Source organism: Panthera pardus, unplaced genomic scaffold (genome assembly GCF_024362965.1).
Source record: "Panthera pardus isolate Hobbes unplaced genomic scaffold, ASM2436296v1 HiC_scaffold_2, whole genome shotgun sequence".
In the NCBI taxonomy this organism is placed as follows: domain Eukaryota; kingdom Metazoa; phylum Chordata; class Mammalia; order Carnivora; family Felidae; genus Panthera; species Panthera pardus.
This window is the reverse complement of record NW_026526765.1, coordinates 22,565,022-22,577,177: the sequence shown is the minus strand read 5'-3', so window position 1 is coordinate 22,577,177 and position 12,156 is coordinate 22,565,022.

Below are 12,156 nucleotides of genomic sequence, written 5' to 3'. Positions count from 1 at the left end.
CTCACAGTTCATGGGACTGAGCCCTGTGTCAGGCTCTGTGCTGACAGTGTGCAGAGCCTGGATGGGATTCTCTCTTCCCTTCTGTCTCTGCCCCTCCCCTGCTCCTGTTCTCTCTCTCTCTCTCTCTCTCTCTCACACACACATACACACACACAAAATAAAAAAAATAAACATTAAAAAAATAAATACAAGTTTTATTTATTTAAGTAATCTCTACCCCCAAAATGGGGCTCGAACTCACACCCCCAGGACGAAGAGTTGCATGCTGTTTCGACTGAGCAAGCCAGGCAGCTATAACTTTTGAATGACTTAAGGCAAGAAAGTTACTGAAAAAGCAACAGTTCACCCTTGTAGGTGACTGGGAAATCTGAGTGATTGATACATGTAATTTGCACAACCTTTCATAACTGTTTGGTCTAATCCTCAATTGTGTTATTTTTATATACAGTCAACTTATGATGTGTCAGTTGACACATCAACATGTAGGCACAATGCCTACATGACTTTATGACTCAGTGATCTGATAATGCCCAGTTGATGATGGGCAGCTGTGGTCACATGATCATTTGATATCCTAAAGTCATGCTTAATTAAAACCCAGTGGCATGTGAGCAGTTGTCATTCAAACTAAGAGTAATTTACTTCCATAGAAACCAAGACCTCTTTCCCTAACCATAGGATTCTTCAGTTAGACTTTCTAATTAGGACATAATAAGGGCTTCCTTTCTCTCATATTTCCCAGCTTGTTCATAGGACCAGCTGGTTTCACTGGTGAATTCAATCAAACATTATAAGAATACCAATCCTTCTTAAATACTTCCAAAACATAGCTGAGGAGGGAACACCTCCAGCTTCATTTTACAAGGACAGCATTATCTGATACCAAAGCTGGACAAGGATATTACAAGAAAAGAAAATTATAGGTCTATATCTGTAATGAACATGCATGGAAAAATCCTCAATAAAATATAATCAAACCAAATTCAGTAGTGGATTAAAAGGATCATACATCATGAACGAATGGAATTTATCCCTGGGTATCAGGATGGATTGATATCTGCCAATCAATCAAGTTGGTACACATTAAAAAAATGGAGGGTAAAATCGTATGATCACCTCAGTAGATGCAGTTAAAAAGCATTTGACAAAACTCAACATCCATTTATGATAAAAAACTCTCAACAAAATGAGTATAGAGGGATCATACTTCAACAGAATAAAGGTCATATATGACAAGCCTAGAGCTAACATCATTCTCAATAGTGAAAAGCTAAGAAGTTTCATGCTATGATCAGGAACAAGACAAGGATGCCCACCCTTGCCACTTTTATTTAAAATACTACTTGAAGGGGCGCCTGGGTGGCTCAGTCGGTTAAGCGTCCTACTTTGGCTCAGGTCATGATCTCACGGTCCGTGAGTTCAAGCCCCGCGTCAGGCTCTGTGCTGACAGCTCAGAGCCTGGAGCCTGCTTCAGATTCTGTGACTCCCTCTCTCTCTGACCCTCCCCCATTCATGCTCTGTCTCTCTCTGTCTCAAAAATAAATAAACATTAAAAAAAATTCAGAAAAAATAAAAAATAAAAAAATAAAATACTACATGAAGCCCTAACCAGAGAAATTACACATGGAAAGAAATAAAAGTCATCCAGATCAGAAAGGAAGAAGTAAAAATGTTTTTGTTTGTAGATAACATGATATTATATATATAAAATATGTAAGACTTGCCAAAAACTGTTCAAACTAGTAAACAATTTCAATAAAGTTACAGGATAAAAAATCAATATACAAAGATCAGCTATGTTTCTATATACTAATAATAACTATAAAAAAAGAATTTAAGAAAAAATTCATTTACAATTGCATCAAAAAGAATAAAATATTAAGGAATAAATTGAACCCAAGGAGGTGAAAGATTTATACATCAGAGAGCTGTTTCAGACTGATCTTGACCAAGTTTTCATGAGTTCATTGGTTACTTGGATGTCTTCTCTGGAAAAAATATCTGATTAGTTCCTCTGCCCATTTTTTAACTGGACTGTTTGTGGTTTTGGATTGAGTTATAGGAGTTCTTCATATACTTTTGACATTAACCCTTTATCCCTTATATAATTTAGACATATTTTCTCCCATTCCATAGCTTGTCTTTTATTTTGTTGATTATCTTCTGCTGTGGAGAAACTTCTATAGTTTTATGTAGTTCCACTGATTTTTTCCTTTGTTGCTTGTGCTTTTGATGTCAAATCCAAAAAATCATTGCCAAGACCAATGTCAAGGAGCTTCCTCCATAAGTTTTCTTCCAGAAACTTTATGATATCAGGTCATATGTTAAAGTGTAATCCATTTCCTGTTCATTTTTCTGAGTGTGGTAAGGTAAGAGTCAAATTTTATTTTTCCATGTAATTATCCAGTTTTCTCAACACCATTTATTGAAGATTATTCCTTTCCCATTGAAAATAGAAAACCAAAAAGATATCTGCACTCTCATGTTTCTTGTGACATTATTTGCACTATTCAAAATGTGAAAAATTTGAAACGTTTGTCGATAATGAATGGACAAAGATGTATCAGATATATACAATAGAATATTACTCAGCCATAAAAAGGAAATTCTGCCATTCGTGACAACATGGATAGACCTTGAGGGCATTATACTGAGTGAAATAAGTAAGACACAGAAAGACTAAATAATGTATGACATCACTTACATGTAGAATTGAAGAAAAAAACTTGTGAAAACAGAGAGTAGAATTCTGGTTACCAAGGACCAGGGGATGAGGGACAGCGGAGACATTATTTAATAGTACAAATTTACAATTAGTAGATAAATAAGTCTTGGGGATCTAAAGCACACCATTGTGATTATAGTCCACAATACTGTATTATAAAACTTCAGAGTTGCTAAGAGACCAGATCCCAATTGTTCTCATCACAAAAGAAATGATAATTATGTGACATGATAAAGATATTAGGTGATAATATGGTGGTTATAGTATTGCAATATCTAAATGCATCAAATCAACACACTGTAGCTCTCAAATGTATACAATGTTCTGTGTCAATTATATCTGAATAAAAAAAAAGGAAAAAATATTGGTTGAATTAAGTTGGTTATCAGAATTGATGCATGTGTCATTTTAGCAGTCCCTTCTAGTCTAAGCTCCAAAATTCAGTTGTACAGTAGTAAACTTAAAAGAAGTATTTATGGGGACACCTGGCTGGCTCAGTCAGTAGGGTGACCAACTCTTGATCTTGGAGTTGTGATTTCAAGCCCCATGTTGGGTGCAGAGATTACTTTAAAAAAAGTATTTTGAAAATTCCTGCAAATAAAATTCATGTAGACACAGGTAACACACACACATCATCCTTTGTACATTTACTTTAAATAGAAAATAAAATAAGCATGTTAGTAGTTTCAAAGTTGAGGTCTTATTCCTTTTTGGAAGTTCTGCTTGAGATAATTTTTTCCAATTTGATATGAAAATCTATATACTATATGTTGGTTGACATTGGCCTAAAAAAATCGACCAAATCTGAAAGCTCCATACTACTAATAATATTAAGTTATATCATGAGCTGAATTGTATCACCAAAAGAGGAATATATATATATATATATATATATGCCCTCAAACATGGAACGTCTGACTGTGATCTTGTTTGGAAATGGCGGTTTCTGCAAATGTAGTCAAGTTAGGGTGAGGCCCCCCCGGATTAGGGTGTACTCTAAATCCAATGACTTTCATCCTTATAAAGAGAGAGGGACACAGAGAAAGGAAACACAGGGAAAAAGGCTGTGTGTGGATGAAAACAGAGATTGGAGTAAAGGAACCCTAAGTCAAGCAACGCTAAGTATTTTCCAGCAACCACCAGAAGCTGGGAAGAGACAAGCAAGTATCCTCCTCTAGAGTCTTCAGGAGAACGTGGCTCCCGCTGACATCTCAGTTTCAGACTTCTAGCCACCAGAACTGGGAGAAAATAAATTTCTTTTGCTTTAAACATTATACTTTTGGTACCTTATTAGAGCAGTTAGAGAATACTAATACAGTATATGCAATACAGTTGCAAGTGATGTCCCAGTTAGACAAACATTTCTTTGACTTGTGCTTGCGTGTAAGGGCATTTGCCATACCTTTATGATCTGTAATTTATGGTACTGCTTCTGTGATCAGAGGTATTATATGAGCTTTACAACAGCAATAACAAAAAGTATTGGATGAAGGAACGGCATTGTTTATCATGAAAGACAATTAGAAAACTCTTCTCAGACGGGGTTACACATGGAGAATGCAAAACTTCTCTAAAAATATAGTAGACTAAAAGCATTTTACTTTAACCTCATCTTTCTCACCCTATGGGAAATGCCTTAAAGAGCCAAAAAAAGTAGCGAATTTGAGCTTTAATACAATAGAAAAATATCAGAATTTCAAAATACAAACTGAATTACACTAACCATTGTGAAATGTTAACCTCAACAAGAGTGCGCATGTTTATTTTCATAAATTTCTTCAGCCCCCAAGATATTAATATATTTGTATAAAATTATCATATCCTGCATAACCTCTACAAATTAGAGCGAAAATATCAAAAGTTATAGGAAGGCTATGGGTAGAGTAGAATATATCCTGTTGGGACCCAGCCATTTGCAACAGAAGAGTAAATAGTTGGAAAATAAAAACAAGGTAACAAGCCATTTTGCATATTTTCTACCATAGCTTGATTGCTTCTGTGAAAGCTGAATAGAGAAGTATTGCTGTAAACTAAAAGTAGCATCCCCCACAAAATTCATATGTCAAAACTTAATTTCCAGTGTGTTAGTATTTGGAGGTGGGACCTTTGAGAGGTGATTAGGTCAAAAGTGTGGAGCCCTTGTGAATGAATAATACCCTTATAAAAGAAGCCAGAGAGAAATCTCTCCTCCTTCCTCCCTCCACCATATGAGGACACAGTAAAAACATCATCTGTCTATGAACCAGAAACAAGCCAACCCCAAATATCAAATTTGTGGGCATATTGACCTTCAGGGTTCCATCTTCCAGAATTCTGAGAAAAGAAGTGTCTGTTCTTTATATGCCCTCTGGTATATGGTATTTTGCTATCGCAGCCCAAAGGGATTAAGACTGAAATAGAGTCAGCCCATGACTTTGTGAGTTGAGGGGTGTGCTTATTACTGTCTATGGGTTTTCAAAACTATACTTTTCTTTGTGTACACTCTTTTGTATCTCTGGACTGAAAGTCAGCAAACTACATTTTTATTTTATTTTTAGTTTTTTAGAAAATGCCGCTAGCTGGATTTCTCTTAGTTTCTGTCAATAAGAAGTACTGTATAGAATCAGAAGGTAGTAAGAAGAAAAATAGCATTATGTTGCTGCCTCTTTTAGCTTCTGCCAACAACTCAGGCTGTGACAGTTGCAATGCTGTAAAGGCAAGAGAAGGTGTTCTACCTGTGGTCTCTTTGGCATGGAACCTCTCTTCTAAGAGAGGGGCACGTGGGGGGGGTGGTGCAGAGAAAGACAGACAAGCTCTGCAAATATACTAAAGTTCATTAAATCATATGCTTATTTATGATGGGTGAATTTTACAATATGTAACATATTTCAAAAAGCTGATTTTTTAAAGGTGATTTGAGATAACAATGGATGTCAGTATGTCTGAGAGTAGTTTCGTATTAATGGAAAAATGGGTTCCCAGTTTTAGCCTAAAAACAAAATACATTTCTCACAGTAGCAGAAGCACATAGAGTGCTTGCACATCACTTTCAGCAGTCCCAGGGCCAAAGTGATCATGGGATTGCAACCTAAAGGTGGTTACAATTTTTGGATCTATGAAGAAACAACTGTCCGCTTCCCTTAACACCTTAGCTATCCTATCACTCTTGTAACCAATAGTCAGTTATAGATTTCTCCATGTTTATTTAAGTGCTGAATGGTTTCCCTTTATTGAAATGGACCGAATCAAGTGAGAGGTTTTGCTGGGGGATGAATCAGTTTAACCAAATGTATGCTGACTACCAAGGAAGATTTTCTGCTGACCAATTTGCTGAAGAGGAGTTTGGAAACATCTTTGAATCCAAGACCCAGATAGTTCCAGTTACCACAGTTGCCAAAATCTTGGATAGACAGCAAAAATAATTCAAAGATGGGTCATAATTATAAAGAAAGTGACATGGGTTCTATGCATAAAACTTTTTTTTATTTCTTTAAATAAGTAAAGGGAGATTTCTGATGAAGGATGGTTACAGAAAAACAAAGGAAAAACGGAGATGACTGTTTTCTCATCTAATTTATGGATATCTTTATAAATAATAAGTAAAATTTGAACAATGCGAAACAAGTATGCCAAGAAGACTTAAATAATGCTCAAAGGATATGCAGGAAAGTTGAAAATGTTATGACAGAACAAAAAAATAAATAAAATAAAAATTTGCTGAAGAAAATAAATGCCTATTATAAGTGGAAAAAGTTAGTCATAAGTAGTTATAAGAATACTGATCGGAGAGAGCAAGGGAGGGAGGTGAAAGGAAAAAGAGGAATGTACATATGATACAAAGAATGGTAGACTAAAAAAACAAGGTATATCTAACATGCACTATTATTATTTTAAGAATTAAGCAAATGAAATATTAAAAATATAGAGTTAAAGTATAATTAAAAACAAAACTTTTCTGAAATAAATGCAAACTGAATGTGCAGCCTTAGGGGCTCAGAGATTTCCAAGAAATAATGATACCTAACCCTCATACCTAACATTTTAAATCAAAGCATGTTCTGGCAAAGATGTTAGAATTCAAATACAAAGAAAGAATCCTAGGAGTAGACAAGGGAAAAAATCATGTTTCCTACTAGTGTGAAATATCAAGTTGGATTCAACTTCTTCACAGTACTATTCGATGCAAGAAGACAGTTTGATCACTGTCTAAAATACACTGAGAGGAAGGAACTGTGATGCAATAATTTTACAATCAGCCAAGCTATCTTTTGATTATAAAGAAAACTTTTAAGTATAAAGATACAGCATGCACAAAGTTATGCCATTTATGAATAACAAGGTCTGAAATTCCTGGGAGAGAAGGCTAGACAGTAATAAAGTAAGAAAAGGGGGAGGATGGAGCTGAAATCAATTGATTAGATCATGATACATAAGGGATTTTTTTTTTTTAATCAACAGAGGTACACCCATTTCCATCCACCCCCACTCCTGCCAAAATACACTAAGATTAATTTTTATTTAATGAAAGTCGAAGAAAGGTAAGCAAGGTGGCCACAACCATCACAGTAAAAGTAGCAGGAGTATTCAGCCAGCTTCTTTCGGTTTCCAGAATCCCTAACTTTGACCCTTTCTCCAAAAAAAGAGTCTTGTCAATATGAAAAGCTCAATTTTTCCTATGCTTAACAGCGTTCTCAGACTCAAATCACCCAATACCCTTCAAAAAGAACTTTAGACAACTTGGATTGTGGTTTTTCAGCCAAATCCACCAAAATCTAGTCTACATTCTTTTCTAAGGATGTGATATTGGAAATGGAAATCCTATTTATCCCCAGTCTACCTCCTCTCCCTTTATTCTTTCCCTCCTCCACTCCCATCCCCAGACATAGACATAAAGCAACAGACAAAAAGATGTAAATTTCGCACTTAGCAACTCTGTTTCCTTGCATAATGTTACTCATATTATTTCATTTGATTTTCCCGATACTATTATTATTCTTTACACCTTTTTTTTCTTTCCTGCCACTGGAATTATACTACCTTGAAAGCAATAATAAAGAGAGGTAACACTTGAGAGTTTCATTAAATATCATAAAATAAATATATACACAAAACTACATAAAATAAACAAAAAAAGGAAGATATGAAGAATTAAAAATCAAGATCAATGTAAAGAAAACTGGAAAATAAGGGCACCTGGGTGGTTGAGTTGGTTAGGCTTACAACTTCGGATCAGGTCATGATCTCGTGGTTTGTGAGTTTGAGCCCCCCATGTCAGGCTCTGTGCTAACAGCTCAGAGCCTGGAACCTGCTTCAGATTCTGTCTCCCTCTCTCTCTGCACCTTGCCCACTAATGCTCTCTCTCTCTCTCTCAAAAATAAATAAACATTAAAAAAATTTTTAAGGAAATTGGAAAATAAATTCATGAGCCTATTAGTAACCATAATTTTTATTCAGTTTTTATTAAAAAACCTAAAAATGACATTTAACATATCCTACCCATGGAAATTATTATTATGATAAACATGTTTTATCCACATTTCAATTGATAATTCATATCTATGATAATTTAGTTTCATTATAATCTTATTTTTCATTCTAATGCTGAATGAAATTCATATTTTTAAATTCTATTTTAATTATCATAAATGGGGTTATTAACCTAAGGCAGAAAACTATTTCAAAAACAAAATATCAGATTATTAAAATTGTGTATTTTTCTGAGTGGATTACTTCAAATCATTAATCTAATTATAGTTCTATTAAATTGGATATGCTATAGCAAAAATAAAAATAAAAATGCATAGAAATTATGCATGCAATGCATTTATTCAATAATGAATTCCTATTTTGTGGATATTTAGGTAGTTTTTCTGCACTTTTTGAATAGAATATAATTTCTTAATAAAATAAACAAAAATAGTATGTATAATGTGTATTTATATTGGGAACCATTAAAAAAAAAGTGAATCCATTGCCTACTTTCTTGAACAGAAGTAATATATTGCTATTTGTCATTAAAGAAGTCATACTAGAATTAGGCTTTATTCTCGTGTTCCTAAGAAGCACTTATAGATAAAAACAAAGAATTACTATTATTATTATTATTACTGTTTTGAGAGAGAGAGAGGGAGAGCTAGCAGGGGAGAATCAGAGAAAGAGGGAGAGACAGAATCTTAAGCAAAGTCCAAGCACAGTGTGGAGCCTGACAGGGGCTCCATCTCAAGACCTTGAGATCATGACCTAAGCTGAAATCAAGAGTCTGACAACCAACTGAGCCACCCTGGAACCCCTAAAAGAACAGAAATTATTAAAAAACCTGAATAAAGTTTAAAAATTTTTTTTAATGTTTCATTTTATTTTTGAGACAGAGAGAGACAGAACATGAATGGGGGAGAGTCAGAGAGAGAGAAGGAGACACAGAATTTGAAGCAGGCTCCAGGCTCTGAGCTGTCAGCATGGAGCCCGACGCAGGGCTCGAACTCACAGACGGTGAGATCATGACCTGAGCCGAAGTCGGAAGCCCAACTGACTGAGCCACCCAGATGCCCCTGAATAAAGTTTTAAGAAGTTGGAAATTATGTGATAGCGATTAATCGACAAGGAAGAAGAGTGAAGACAGCCTGATCCTCAAGGGTAAAGTAAACAGCCCATCTACCTGTTCTTGCATATTGCAAGCTTTGTGCTCAGAGTCAAGAGGAGCAGGGGCAAATGAAGAAATATGAATGAAACAGATGAACTTATTAAAAAGTATTTTTTTAATGAGACAACTATACTAGTCATCTAATGAATACACTTCCTACCAACCTACTGATGGAAGCATCAGGCATTTTCCCCAAAACAAAACATTAGAACACTTACCTTTAAAGCAGCACCGCAAATTAGATATTTTAGAGATGTTGTAAATGTTATATTACTTCTTGTGTCCAAGATGGTAACCACTGGTCACATGTGGCTACTTTAAGTATAAGTAATGTGCCTATGGACTTAAATTTTAATTTTACTTACTGGGGCACCTGGGTGGCTCAATTGGTTAAGCGTCTGACTTCAGCTCAGGTCATCTCACGGTTTGTGAGTTCGAGCCCAGCTGACAGGTCAGAGTCTGGAGCCTGCTCTGGATTCCGTGTCTCCCTCTTTCTCCGTCTCTCCAGGTCTCTCTCTCTCTCTCAAAAATAAATAAACATCAAAAAAATTTTAAAAAATAACTTTAATGTAATTTTTAATATCATTTAATTTTGTTTTAATTAGTTTACATTTAATTTTGGACTTCTTGCAGCATGGAGCAGATGTACTTTTTCCGATTCCACTCACTAAGTACAACTAAAAACTCTGGGTAATATATATAAAGCAAACTCAAAGAGACTCTGAAAGATGAAGAGAAGGAATTCACTGAAAGAATAACATAGTGGTGAGTGACATATCTCAGACTTGCAGCTCAAAAAGTTAGAAACCAGCAAATTGCCACAGGTCGAGAAAAGAGTCATGATAAAAGCCTGCTCTCTTGAGCTAACAGGCCAGAAAGAGCAGCCTAACAACCTAGAAAATTCTTAGACAAATAAATGTTTTATTCCCAAAAAATAATATAGAGAAAATGGTGGCTTCATTTCTTCCATTGAAGGAGAAGAGAAAAAGGGCACACTGAGACACCTTGTACTGAAACTTCTCAAAACTAAAGACAAAAGAGTCTTGGAAGTAGAAATAAAAAGCTTACCTAAAAGGGGAAAAACAATAAGAAAAACAAAGCAGAATATGAATGAGAAAAAGCAAATAGGAATAGCCAATTTCTCATAAAGAAGGGTGGAAGGTAGAACACAGTGACATAATTTTTAAAAGCTGAAAGAAAAGAACTGTCAACCCAGAATCTAATATCCAATGAGAATATCCTTTAAGAATGAAAAGAAAATCTTCCCAAATAAAAGAGAACTAAGAGATTTGTTGCCAGCAGATCTACTCTTAAAAAAAATGAAACATTAAGAAATTTACTAACTATAAAAGAAGTGGTAAAAGAAGAAAACTTGGAAATTAGAAAAAAAAACAAAAAGACACAGGAAGCAAACCAAAAATGTCTATATTCAACACGCTTCTTGTGTCTTCTAAATTATGATTAATGGCTGAAGCAATAATTACATCATTATTCAACATAGTTATAAATATATGGGTGGGAAATATTTAAGATAGCTGTGTTAATAATTGGAGAGTGTAAGCTCACTTAATAGAGGGCAAGAATTCTAAGTTTTATTCAAATTGTTAAAAGGATGATACACCAGTCACCAGGGACTGTTCTAAGTTATGTGTATATCATATGGAAAGCCCCTACAAAAGTATACTAGGAGATACACTCTAAAACACCTGCTAAATCAAAATGAAATTCCAGTGGAACATGTTCAAGTAACCAATACGAAGGCAGAAAAAAGAAACAAAACAAAACAAAACAAAAAACAGGGAATACACAGAAAGAAAAATACAGTGACAGATCTAACCTAAATATGCCAATAATTATGTGAAATGTAAATTATATAGTACACTACTTAAGAGGGATTGACAGAGTGGATTAAAAAACACCCCTCAGGTGCCTGGGTGGCTTAGTTGGTTTAAGCCTCTGAGTCTTGACTTTGACTCAGGGCATGATCTTATGGTTTGTAAGTTTGAGCCCCAAGTCAAGCTCTGTGCTAACAGCCTGGAGCTCGCTTGGGATTCTCTTTTTCTCCTTCTGTCTGCCCCTAGGCCCTCAAAATAAATAAATAACCTTAAAAAAATCACCCAACTATATACTCTCTACAAGAACCACACTTAAAGTAAAACAATACAAGTATGTTGAAACAAATACGATGGAAAAATGTATTTTTATGCAAATAATGCAAGAGTCATCATATTGATATGTGAAAAAGTAGATTTTATTTTTTATTTTGAGATACAGGGCTCAAGTGAGCAAGAGGCAGAAAGAGAAGACAGAGAGAATCCCATGAGGGGCAGAGAGGGATAGAAAGAAGCAGGGCTCATCTGAAATGGTACTTAAGCTTTACCCACTGCGGGGCTCCAACTCGCGAACCATGAGATCATGACCTGAGCCAGTCTGTAGCTTAACCAACTGAGCCACCCAGGAGCCCAGAAAAAGTAGACTTTAAGGCAAACAAAATTATCAGAGACAGGGAGACAATTTTATTATGATAAATGGACCAGTATGGCATGACAATTCTAAATGTGTATGTAGCAAATAACAGAGCTACAAAACACATGAAACAAAAACTAGCATACCTGACAAAAAAAGAAACACATCCACAGATTATAGCTGGTGATTCCAACATTCCTTTCAATTGATAGAATAACTATCAATTTCAAGGATAAAGAACTCAAAAACATGATAGTATTGATATGGACTATGGCATTCAACAAAAGCAGAATGCATGCTCTTTTCAAGTGCCATGGAACATGTACCAATATGGATCATATCTTGG